Source organism: Ornithodoros turicata, chromosome 2 (assembly GCF_037126465.1).
Source record: "Ornithodoros turicata isolate Travis chromosome 2, ASM3712646v1, whole genome shotgun sequence".
Lineage (NCBI taxonomy): Eukaryota > Metazoa > Arthropoda > Arachnida > Ixodida > Argasidae > Ornithodoros > Ornithodoros turicata.
Genome location: NC_088202.1, coordinates 121,941,740 through 121,953,329, shown reverse-complemented (window position 1 = coordinate 121,953,329; position 11,590 = coordinate 121,941,740).

The following is an 11,590-nucleotide window of genomic DNA, read 5'->3' as shown; positions in this document are numbered from 1 at the left end:
ATAGGGTTACCGCTCCTGATTCGGTGAGCGAGCGGGGCGTACACCTTTTTGTTGTAATTTGAATGGATGATAATTTCTTTTACCACCTGTTTACACCCCTTATCCCCATATGTTGGTTTAGGAAGTAACTAAGGAAGTTACCACCTTATCACACCCTTTTTCTTAGATTGTGCTTCCCAAATTGTGTGTATGTTGCCCTCGTATTAGCAAAGGTGCGCAAATATTTCTTCTATTTTCTTAAAGAAGGTATAGAACGATCACACACATGTAGTACGGACGAACGACGGACGAACGACGGACGAACGGACGAACGACACATGTAGTACGGATTCTCAAGTTGTTCACGTGTTCCATGTTGTTGGGCGTAACTCGTTACCAGTAACTCGATACTGTAACTAGGCTACTCGGCTTAGCTATTTTCAGTAACTTTTTGCATAGCTCTTTGCTTTTGAGCTCCAGTAACTTCTTGAGGAGCTCGTTCCTTTCCCTTTTTCTTTTGTTTCGGGGGTAGGGGGTTAAGTTCGTCAAAGTAACTTGAAGAAAGTTCAAAGTTCCTTTTGTTCGATTCTGGTCTACAAACATCCCAGGTTGAGTCCTCCCCCCATGACTTGAGATGAAAGATCGCACGTGCACCGCGCGTCTAACTCCCGTTGTTACACGGTGAATGTTACAAATTATGTTTTAGCCGAGCATTAGGAAGCTCAGGTATCGCGCATCTTACGATAAGCAGTGTATTGATAATGATAGAGGGCATTGAGTAGCAGGATTAAAACTTGACACGGTTCTACGATATCTATGTAGGGAACAACCCGTAGAGCATAAACTTGCTTTGTGCTCCTTTTTCATGTGACTCATTACGAGATCAAAATCACCAAATCCTTCCCTAAAGAAGCCTATAAATGTAGGCTTCTTTTGTCGTAGCAGATATATATATCATTTTTGTATATCAAGGCTATTTTGAAACGTCTTGAATTGCCCATTGTGACAGCAAGGTCTGAATTAACCATATAGACAGGTCAAGAGCTGAAAAGTATATACAGTATATTGCGTAGAAAATAACTTGAAGGTAACCTGTTACATTTCTGAAGTAGCTTAGGAACTCCACGTCAATATTCATTACATTTTATTACGTGTAACTGCGTTTGAAACTTAGTTACGGGCCGGTTTCACGTCAGTTCAGGCAGGGAGGTTCCATCTAACTCCTGCGTCTTCAGTATTTTTTATATTTATAAGCTCATCGTATATTATGATCAACATTTTTGCCGAATAGCTTTCGTGCAAAAAAATCGAGAAAATCCGGCCCTGAATTCGGATGTTTCAGTTTTCCCGTGTTTGCACGCGTATACCTCCCGAGTGTTAAGAGATATTGTTGTGAAATTTTTTGATGCTGCTTTGTTATGCCTACAGGCCAGCTGTCAGAGAGCAAATTTTAGCGCGCAGGTGCAACGCTGTGTGCTATAAAAAATGGCGAACATGCCCTCTCGCGCACTTTTGTCCTAATTTCGACGCCTGATATATCTGGCTATAGATGTCCCTGATCGCAATACTTGGTATCAGGTCACTCAGCTTTTAATGCTCTTTCATCTGATATATCTATCCTGCATACCCGTCCTAGCGGCATGCGCTGAAATAGCCAAATGTTTAGTCGTATTTCCAAATAAACATGGATTTTGCGCGTGTATTTCTCAGAAAGGTCCCACATGACTTCGTATATATTTTGCCAGGCTATGGCCCGATGTTAGGCCTTTCATCTAACGCAAAAACTTCTTCTCCAAAGGCGTATACTGCTGATTAGCGCGTTAAAACGCGGCCCCACTGCTTACGAACGTGTCAGAGATATCTACAGCCAGAGCAAGAAGCGTCGAGGTTTGAACAAAACTGCGCGACAGAGCATGTTCGCCGCTTTTTATACGATACAGTGTTGCACCTGTGCGCCTAAATTTGCGCTCGGAGTGCTGGCAGGTAGGTATACTAAAGCACAACAAAATGCCACTACGATATCTTTTAAAACTCAGGATGTGTACACGTGCAAACACGGTAAAATTGTAACAATCGAATTCAGGGCTGGATTTCTCGATTTTTTGCACGGAAAGTATTCGAATGATTAATTTTACCAATGTTGATAATCATCTGCGATGAGCGTCTAAATATGTATAAAAAATCATGAAAATTCAGGAGGCCCATGGGACCTCCCTGTCTGAGCTAACGTGGAACCGGCCTACAATTATGTTCTGGCTAACCTTTTCAGTGACTTCCATCTTTTAACAGTCTTCTCAACTGGCAACGAGTTCCAACTTCTATCTCTGTTCTTCTGTGTTAAGTGAATATTTGTGAAGTAAATAGTACATTTGCGGGACTGGTGGTACTTTCAATGTAACCCTCTTTTTTTTTCATTGCTGGTGAAGTGATGCATTAACAAACCCATGTATCTTGTGACTATGATGCAATAAAGAGTTTTCTACAATGACATATTGATTTTGTTTTTGAAAATCGCGCAAATTAACTCTTGTTTGGGGGGTAGGAGGTCCCCGTAAGTGTGCATTGGCTGCACCTCGGGAAATCGTTGGGGTACGATACAGGCTGCCGATAACAGACCATTAACATCCCCGTGTTGCAAACCGTATGCCGGACCATGGTCGGGAGCCGACCCCCGGCGCACAGACGTTGTTGGGTCGTCGCGCTGTGCTGCCTGGGATGGTTGTTCTAAACCACCACGTGGGCCACTTATTAGAATGTCCGTTCTTCGCCTGAGGACGGAATGAAAATGTACGAGAGTTTACGCGGTCCCCGGTCGCTTCTGAAAGTCGTCTGCTCACGCCGGTGCACTAGCGCGCACAAAAGCAGACGATTTCTGTATCCTATCACGACTTTCCCGCAAGGCGACGTAGCCATTCATATTGTTGCCAACATAGATTGCGGCATGCTCTGCAATCTTTATCAATTTAATTCCGTTATTTAATAAGCGTGACGTGTTTTGTCGGATAAATTTTTAGTATGCCATTTTCAACAAAGGGCAATCGAATGGTACACTTTATGAGAGGGGCGCGTGTACGACACAGTCCTTTTAAGTGCCTGGTACTACTCCACGTTGATAAAGAATACAGTACGAACCACAATTCGCAAGAAAAGACTTGGCATGTTGCCCACAAGAGTCATTCTTCTTCATGACAATGCCCGGCCTCACAGGACGAATTTGACAGTAGCAACCTATGGCCGAAATGCGCGGGGAGGTTTTGCTTTGCTCCATGCCCCTTATAGCCCAGATTACCATTTGTATGGGGGCCTCAAAGAGCACATTGGAGGAAAAATGTTCCTCACAGATGAAGCCCTCCAGAAGATATCCTGCAGTGGGTACGACAGCAGCCTACTTCTTTCTACGCAAAAGGCATCAAATAGTGGCCACAACGATGGCAGTGGTGTCTAGATGCGCACGGTGAATACTTTGAAAGGCTGACGTAGTTTGGTGCTTTCCCAATTTTTCCATTCTATTAAATAGAACAAAACTTTCAGTCAATCTTGAACGCCCCTTGTACATTCAATTGCCGCAATGTTTCCTCGAAATCAATGTTGGGGGAATTTACTTAGCAGATGTGTAGCTTCAATCTTGCAGAAAAGGTAATAATAATGAAAGTTCTATGCATTATCTAAGAAATTTGCGCAGTACTAACACGTCACAGTTACTACGACGAATACACATCATTAGGCAATACCACATTCCATTTCTGAACCATACAAGTTTGAAAGATTTCAGACACGTGTTAGAAGTTGTTGTTATTGCTAGGCGAGCATTACAAAACTACCGTGACAAAGCCAAACGCCTCAGTTTCAAAATTGAAATACGTGGATAATGGATACAGTGGATCACCTTACCCTGTTCTATTGAAAGGCCGAACAATCAGGCAAAGTTTCCAGGCAGTGGAAGCCTTCATCTTGTGATTAAGCTCCCATTCTCGTTTGCCGAATCGTGCTGAGAATTTCATTAGGGCCTATAATTGCAACGCTGGAAGCCAGTTCCGGTTCGTCCCTTTCCGCGCGGATTTTTATTGCCTTGTATGGCTGACGAGACAACAGAGCCCGGTACGTATTATGTGGGAGGCGGATTACCCAGAAAGTTCCACCGGAGTTACTTGATGGGTCTTTCACTGCATGCGATCGTTGCAGTTTCGAATAGAATGGTTGTAGCCAGTTATGAATCTATTGGAAACATTTAAATTGAGTTGGCTAATAGGTCACATTTTCTTTGGGTAACGGATTTTGTGTCTCTTGCTGAAGATTTCAGCTGTATTGAAAGTGCCGTTCTCGTGAGCTTGTGAAGAACAACAACAAAAAAAAAGTTCTACGAGTGATGTAAGCTTTCTGGCGGGTACACTGTTAGAAAAATTTATACATTTTAGGGTATAAATCGCCCGTGCAATAACTCGTACCTTTTAGGGTATAAATTTGTACCCCCCGGAAAGGTATATATAGTTTATACCCTAGTGGAGGTATAGAGTTTATACCTTTTCTTCACATAAACTGTACCTCTGCAGAGGTGTATTCTAACCCAGTTTGCGACAAAATTTTAGGAGAGGGAGTTGAAATAACATTTGATGAGAAGAAAAGAGTTTTCTCTTTTTTTCTTTTTCACCACACTCACATATGCTCGAGTACGCCACACGAGTTCCCCATATAAAAAATATATATATAAAATAAAATAAAATAATATCAGAAAGAAAAGGTTCGAAGAATACCCGTTCCGCGAGTTTGGCAGTTTGGATTGATCAAATCCAGATATCGACATCTATAGGACAACAAATACTGATATACGGCTGGCCACTTGGCAAACTGTAGAGCATCCTTCGCCTGGCGGACAACCATACGGGTGAGAACGGAAATATTTAATGATTTCAGGTACGCATATAACGCAGTCATAATCTCAACCTATAGATTGTAGATGCAACTCTAACGAAGTCTGTGTTTCTTAAACAAATTACTGTTTATCTTAAATGACACCGCTTCAACAAAAGAAAATTATGTGATTCAACACGTGGTGGAAGTAAAGGTATAAAAATGATGAAGGTATAAACAGCCTGCAGTTATACCTTAGGAGGTATAGCCTCGGTTGTATGTTATACACGAGGTATAAACACGTGATAATGAGGTATAAATATGTTACGTTATCCCTGCTTCATACCTCTTTTATACCCTTGTGCATGGTTGGAGGTATAAATCGGCACTTTGTCCCTTTTCTATACCCTCCAAAGGTATATGTCTTCAACAGAAGGTATAAAAAAGGTACAATAGCCCATTATTATTCCTTCTTTGTACTTTTTTTTCTAACAGTGTAGATCGTAGTATACAGGGCGTCCCAGAAAACGTGTCATTGAATTATAATAAAAAAACTACACCACCTAGAGTCACGCGGCCAACAGCATTTGTTGTTACTGGGTTTTTGCCACACCCTCATGTGAATGTCGTGTAACGTAAGTTTAATTATGTAAATTTTTGCGAGCTTAAGTCGGAAATTTGCCAAGTAAAGGTGATTTTTTTACCCCACCAGTGTGAAGAGCGTGTCTAACTTACACAAATTAATGCTAATTGACAGGGATATCCCAGGATACAAAAGCTCCGAAAAGCATGATGTTCGGCTATTTTTTTCGATGGGATAGCTCATGAATATCACTGTCAATTATCATGAATTTGAATGAATTCGGCACGCTCTTCCTATTGGTGAAGTAATGAAGTGACCTTCACTTGGCAAATTTCCGAGTTCAGTCCGCAAATATTTACATAATTAAACTTACGATACATGACATTCAAGTCAGGAGGGGGCAAAATCCTCATAAGAACAAATGTCGTTAACCGCATGATTCTAGGTGGCGTAGTTTTTTTTTTTTTTATAATTCAATGACACGTTTTCCGGGACACCCAGTATATATGCACACACACACATACATTTTTTTTTTTTTTTTGTCACCATAAGAAGTGTGTATAAAGGAACGGGAGTTACAGGTGGTTGGACAATACAGCCCGGGGCGAAATGTCTCCCCGTGCCTTCCAAAACGATTCCAGTCTCAAAAACGTCCAAAGAACGTGATTCTGGGATCATATAGGGCACACACTGTGTATAGACGGGAATGTGTGCGTTTACTCGCAACTCACAAAGCATACAAAGCGGTTGTCTGTGTAGCGTCCTGTCTTCTTTCCTTAACCCCCCTGTCCCCCACTCCTTCCTGCTGTCCTCTCTCCATCTGTCCAGATCCGTACGCTGCTCATAGCCACGGCTGCTTCGAGACGCTAACACGTAATTAAAAAAAAAATCTTTTCCACAGGGTGTGGCGAAAGAACCACCCAAATGACAAGTGTATTTATCTGCTACTGTTATGCCTGAGGCTCCTCCCTTAACATTTCTCCACCGGTTTGTCGATTTTCTTCCGTTCTACTATGCGTTGGTTGGTGGTGGTTGGTAAAATAACCACCAACGCATACTATGCGTATTTTGCATGATTGTATGTAATGCATAGCTTCGTAGATCTCGCGCCCATGCAGTAGTCTCCGAACTATGCAAAAAGACGCATGAAAGGGGCGACTTGTAAGAATCATATTCCTTGAGTATGAGGAGCACATAAAAGACGCACGCACGGCTGAGGAAACACACGAAAAGACAGCTCAATGCTCAACCGGACAACTCATCGCACAACGGCACAACAACCGCACAACCCGGCGAACAACCTGGATTGTCTATTTTGCTTTCTAGGCATGGCGAGACATTAACCAGAGCGCATGCGCAGAGCGACGGATACTCTCCTCTCTGGAGACGCATCCGACACTGTGACTGTGACGTGAGACTGTGGCGCCCTCTCGCCCTCGCTGGCGGAAGCGCTTTACTGGATTCTTCAGACACTCTTCCGCCGACTCCACAATCCCCCCCCCCCCCCATTTATAGCTCCACTTTACGGCTATCGCTGTAAAAAAAGCAACAACGGCAGCACGTGCTACTTGGGCTAAAGCACTGCACGGGCCTAATTTTCAGGCCCTGCCCGACCCAGGCCCGGCTGCTACGGCCCACACCCGGCCCGGGCCCGACGTCTTCTATAGATTTCCAGTCCGGGGCCGGCCCGGGCCCAGCCCGTACCCGACTGTTTCCATGCTCAGGCCCGGTCCCAGTCCGCCTCTGCTCTATGTGTTCTCGAGGCTCGGAGGCGTATTTAGATTTACAATGGTACTGTGGTACTGTGATGCTACACGCGAGGTTCGTCTACGCAGTGTGGTGACATGTTGCACATGTAGGAATGCGGATAATTTCGACCACCTGGGGTTCTTTTGACGTGCGCTATGCTCTGGTCTCTGCTCTGGTCTCCCTTCAAATCCGCGTATTGAAAGAGCCCAGCGCAGCGAGGAAGAGGACGCAGCTAATTGGTGGAGAGTGAGGAGGTACGCTCTGTGTTTTACAGGCTGTGTTTCTCTGCCGGCAAGCCGCTGTGTGCTTGGTGCTTGCTTGCTTGGGAAGGCAGCGCGCAGTGGCGCGTGGGCGATATGTATGTACCTTACGGATCAAGGGAGACTCATTTCTTCTCTATTGCGCATGCACCGGTGTTATTCCCCCTTCTCGAACGCGAACGAAATATGTCCCAACACCTAACCTAACTGACCCTCGTGCCTGACTTGCTCAGCGCGCCCGCCACACCAAACGTCCCCAAATGTGTGTGAGTGCACGTGTGATATCCAGACCCATTACACGAAACATGCATAAGCACATATAAAAAAGTGATATTTCTCAGATGAGAATACCATGATACATCATACCCAATGAAAAAAAAAAAAAAAAAAAGTGACATTAAAATTCAGCTGTTCAGTCTCGCCACATATGTTCGCGTACATGCTCGACCATGGTCGGCGTTGTCAAGCCAGTACCTGGCCTGGGCCCGGTGGCTGAAACCCGAGTCCGGTCCAGGCCCGCTTAAAAAACGCAAAGCCCGGCCCGCTGGCCGGGCCCTGCTCGGGCTCGGGCTTTCGGGTAAGCCCGGCCCCGTGCAGTGCTAACTTGGGCTACGCCCGCAGTGATGTGCCGATGACCAGTGCTGTCGTGTTGGCCTCATCTGGCCCCATGTAGAGAGGTCAGTGGTATGGAGTTCAATCAAACGAGAAAAAAAATCTGTTTCACAAGTCCAATCAATCAAGTCCACTCTAGGTGTAACAAAACAGAAGAAAAAATAGGTAATGAAATAAAAAAAGCGTTAGCGTCAGGGATATCAGCAGAACCTCTCTCTTCTCGAGCTACGATATACAACGCACCGTTCTCCCTCCGTTTCTTTAACGTCTTTTCGAAATTGCGTGCCTGTGATGCGTGATGAACGAATGCACGATGATTTGTATTTCAACCAGACTTGTGCCCATTACTCCAAAAATGTAATTGATTAACGTTACTCGTCTGGCAAACGTAACTGATTACCGTTACAAATTATTCTACTCAAAATGTAACTGAGGAACGAGTATAAAAGTAACGCGTTACTCGGATCGGTACTTTTACTTCATGAAAAAATTAGCGTCTCTGTGTGCTTCAAAAAAAAAAAAAAAAGGAAGTAAAGGCCCAACTCCCAAGACATTGCAACAGCTGAAATAGCGCGGAAGACTCACGCAGCATCATCATCGCCATCCTCCTGCTCACCTTCATTGGCATCATCATTCAAGGAGTTTTCCGCCAAAGTAACTGGTGCAAGTGATGTGGAGTTGCGGGCCTCACATTAGTGAAGCCAAAATCTCCATTTTATCTTTCCTTAAAACCAACCACCCAACTCGCGCGTGAGGAGAAAGCAATAATATTTTGTATGTCTCCACAAATGAGCCACATAACGTTGCTATTTACACACTATCACAGTCACTGCTCAAATTTTTTGTCTTACATTTTTTTTTTCTTTTTTGTCATTTTGCCTTGTTTTCTTATTAAGATATCGGCGACCAAGCTGAAGACAGCAGCACTTGATTGTGCTTGAAGTGCTGTGTTGTACCTGAAAAACACCGTGTAACCGGGTACTTGGTGAGAACGGACAAGGAAGCGTTGCTAGGACAAGAAAGGTATACCGCCTCTGGGTACCGCGACACAACACCATTCCATCCCATCCCATGACTTCGATCATAGGCATGGCGAAGCTGACGTAGTCCTCCCTGCCTACCTTTTTTGATTTTCGTTATTCGCTTGCCGACTCCAAGTCTCTTCCTCCGTAAGATGACAGTGTCGCTGCGACACTGCCCGTCTTCTGCCTATTCTTCTGCCTATGTGCGACACTGTTCTCTGTTCTGACTCTGTTAGTTGTGGTTAACCACAACTAACAGAGAACAGCATAACTATAACCAGCCGACTGTACGGCTAGCATGTTTATTCCCTGTCAAGACGTTGACCCTTTGAGGGCTCAACAATAGAAAACCTAAGGGACTGACAACTAGTATGTCACTAGAATTCCGGAGCATGACCTACAGTGACACAGCGCACTAGGGAAGGAGGCGTAGGGATATTAGGAAAAGGGGCCATAGAATTCCAGAACGCTATTACGATGACTTCCGCTTACTACACTAGAATAGCCCAACAAGGACACAGCCAATGCGTCGCAGTGCATTGGTATTATGAGTCAGGCTCTACTTCAAAAGTAATTGATTACTCAGTAATTGATTGCTCAAAATTGTAATGGGATTACTCGAAAAGTTACTCAAAGAAGTAATTGATTACAAGTAACGCAATTACTTGTAACGCGTTACCTACCAGTCTGATTTCAACTCGGTCGATCGGTCCCTGCATCCCGTATCTGCGAACTGCTATGTCTCTTGGATGAACCCCGGTCGGATAACTTGAGAAACCTGGGGCTATCGTGGGGTGATATCCGGCCCGACAATTTCCCACGCGAAGTCTGTGACTTTTTGTGGAAGGCGGCCTGGGGAGTTCTACCTACACGTGATCGCTTAAACCGGTGGGGTGTTACCAATACTTCCCTTTGTCCGAATTGTCCCAACATTGAATCAGTGTCTCACGTGTTAGACGACTGCGTTGTAGCAAGGACGTTTTGGACTCTCGTTTGCCGGGTTTTCCCGTTCCGCTACCGTTTAGGGCACCGGATCAGGGACAGGTTTGTTCTTCTGCTCGTTGCAGTGGCAAGGTACGTCTTGTGGAAGAACAGATGCAGAGCGGTAGCTCAAAGCAGGCGCCTTCGCGTTCAGTATCCTCTCCTCATGTCGCTCCACAAGCAGGTAGTCATTTTCTTGGAGACCCAGTTTGTTACACTTGGAGAGACAGAGTTCCTCCGAAGATGGTCGACACGGTACATTAGTGTCCGCCGCGGCCGTGTCTCCTTGAATTGCCACTGGCTCCCTTAGTGGCGTTCTTTTGTAGGATTCTTTGGGAATATTACACTTGTTTTAGCTTGTCTTAGAGTGTGACTTCTCTTGTGTAAGCATTTTGTGTAATTAGTTTGTGCTACATTATTATGGAACTGTATTGAACTTGTACTACACAAGTTTACTTGGTTATATTAAATATCCTAAGCTATAGCCAATGGTTTGTGCAGGACAGAGTAGAAATTCCGTTTAGGACCCTATTGCGAACTTGGACAAATTCGGTTGCACTTGTAAGCGGATCTCACTGCTATTCGTTCCTGACATCTACTCGAAACGCAAAATACATTTTCCTCAGTAAACCAGTAAATCAACTGCAGGAGATAGAATGGGACAAGCACAGGAAAGCTCGTCTATAATACATATGATAATGAAAGCCTGACCCTGGACGTTCGGGAAGATAGAGACAGCTCTCTCTGTGTCGTCAGTTCTCTCGTTCGCCCAATCTCAGTTTTTTTCCTCGTCGTGTAGATTTTGCACTGCACCAAAGGCTTCAAGGGACCTATTCAGGTGTACCTGTGTCTGATTCTCGTTGAATTGTTTCATTTTATTCTCAACAGCTCCATCGACATCAGCATTCCCTCCTCTGTTCCACCGTATTCATTTTATATTCAGCATATTGTAAATTATAGCTCCCATAATAAAGCGCTCGCACACTATCTGCAATCATAGAACGGGTTCAGTCTGTTACAGGTGTTTATGAGAGGCACTATTACCGAAAGTTTTATTTTCCTTACGAAGTCATGCTATCTAAACTGGGTATACATTCCCTTGTGCTCCAAAACGAAACGTTGAAATGAGACGGAACCTCACGCAAATGACGCCTTGCGTGAATATTTTTGAGGTAGCGGTTGAGCTTAAAGGGGCTATGAACTGTACCAGACTAGCCCGCCGACTGTGTCGGCACCAAACGGCGATGTTTAACTTGTTCGCTATGACACCTTTTGTACAGATGAATCCGATAGGTCCGTATCCAACCAATGCGATCACGGTTACCTCGGCTGGGTTCCGCGGTCGGACGGTTCGCCACTGTTTTTCAACGTCAGCACGCGTTCTCTTCTTATCTTCACTTTTTAGGCTTTATCGCAGAAAACATGTGCAGAAAGAAAGAAATGTGCCCGCGTGCTTTGTGGACGAAATGCCATAGTTCACCATAGAAATGCTTACGCTATGTGCTGTCGCCGTCGACGTCTGAGGCAGAATGAAAGTGAATTGCACAACATCGTAG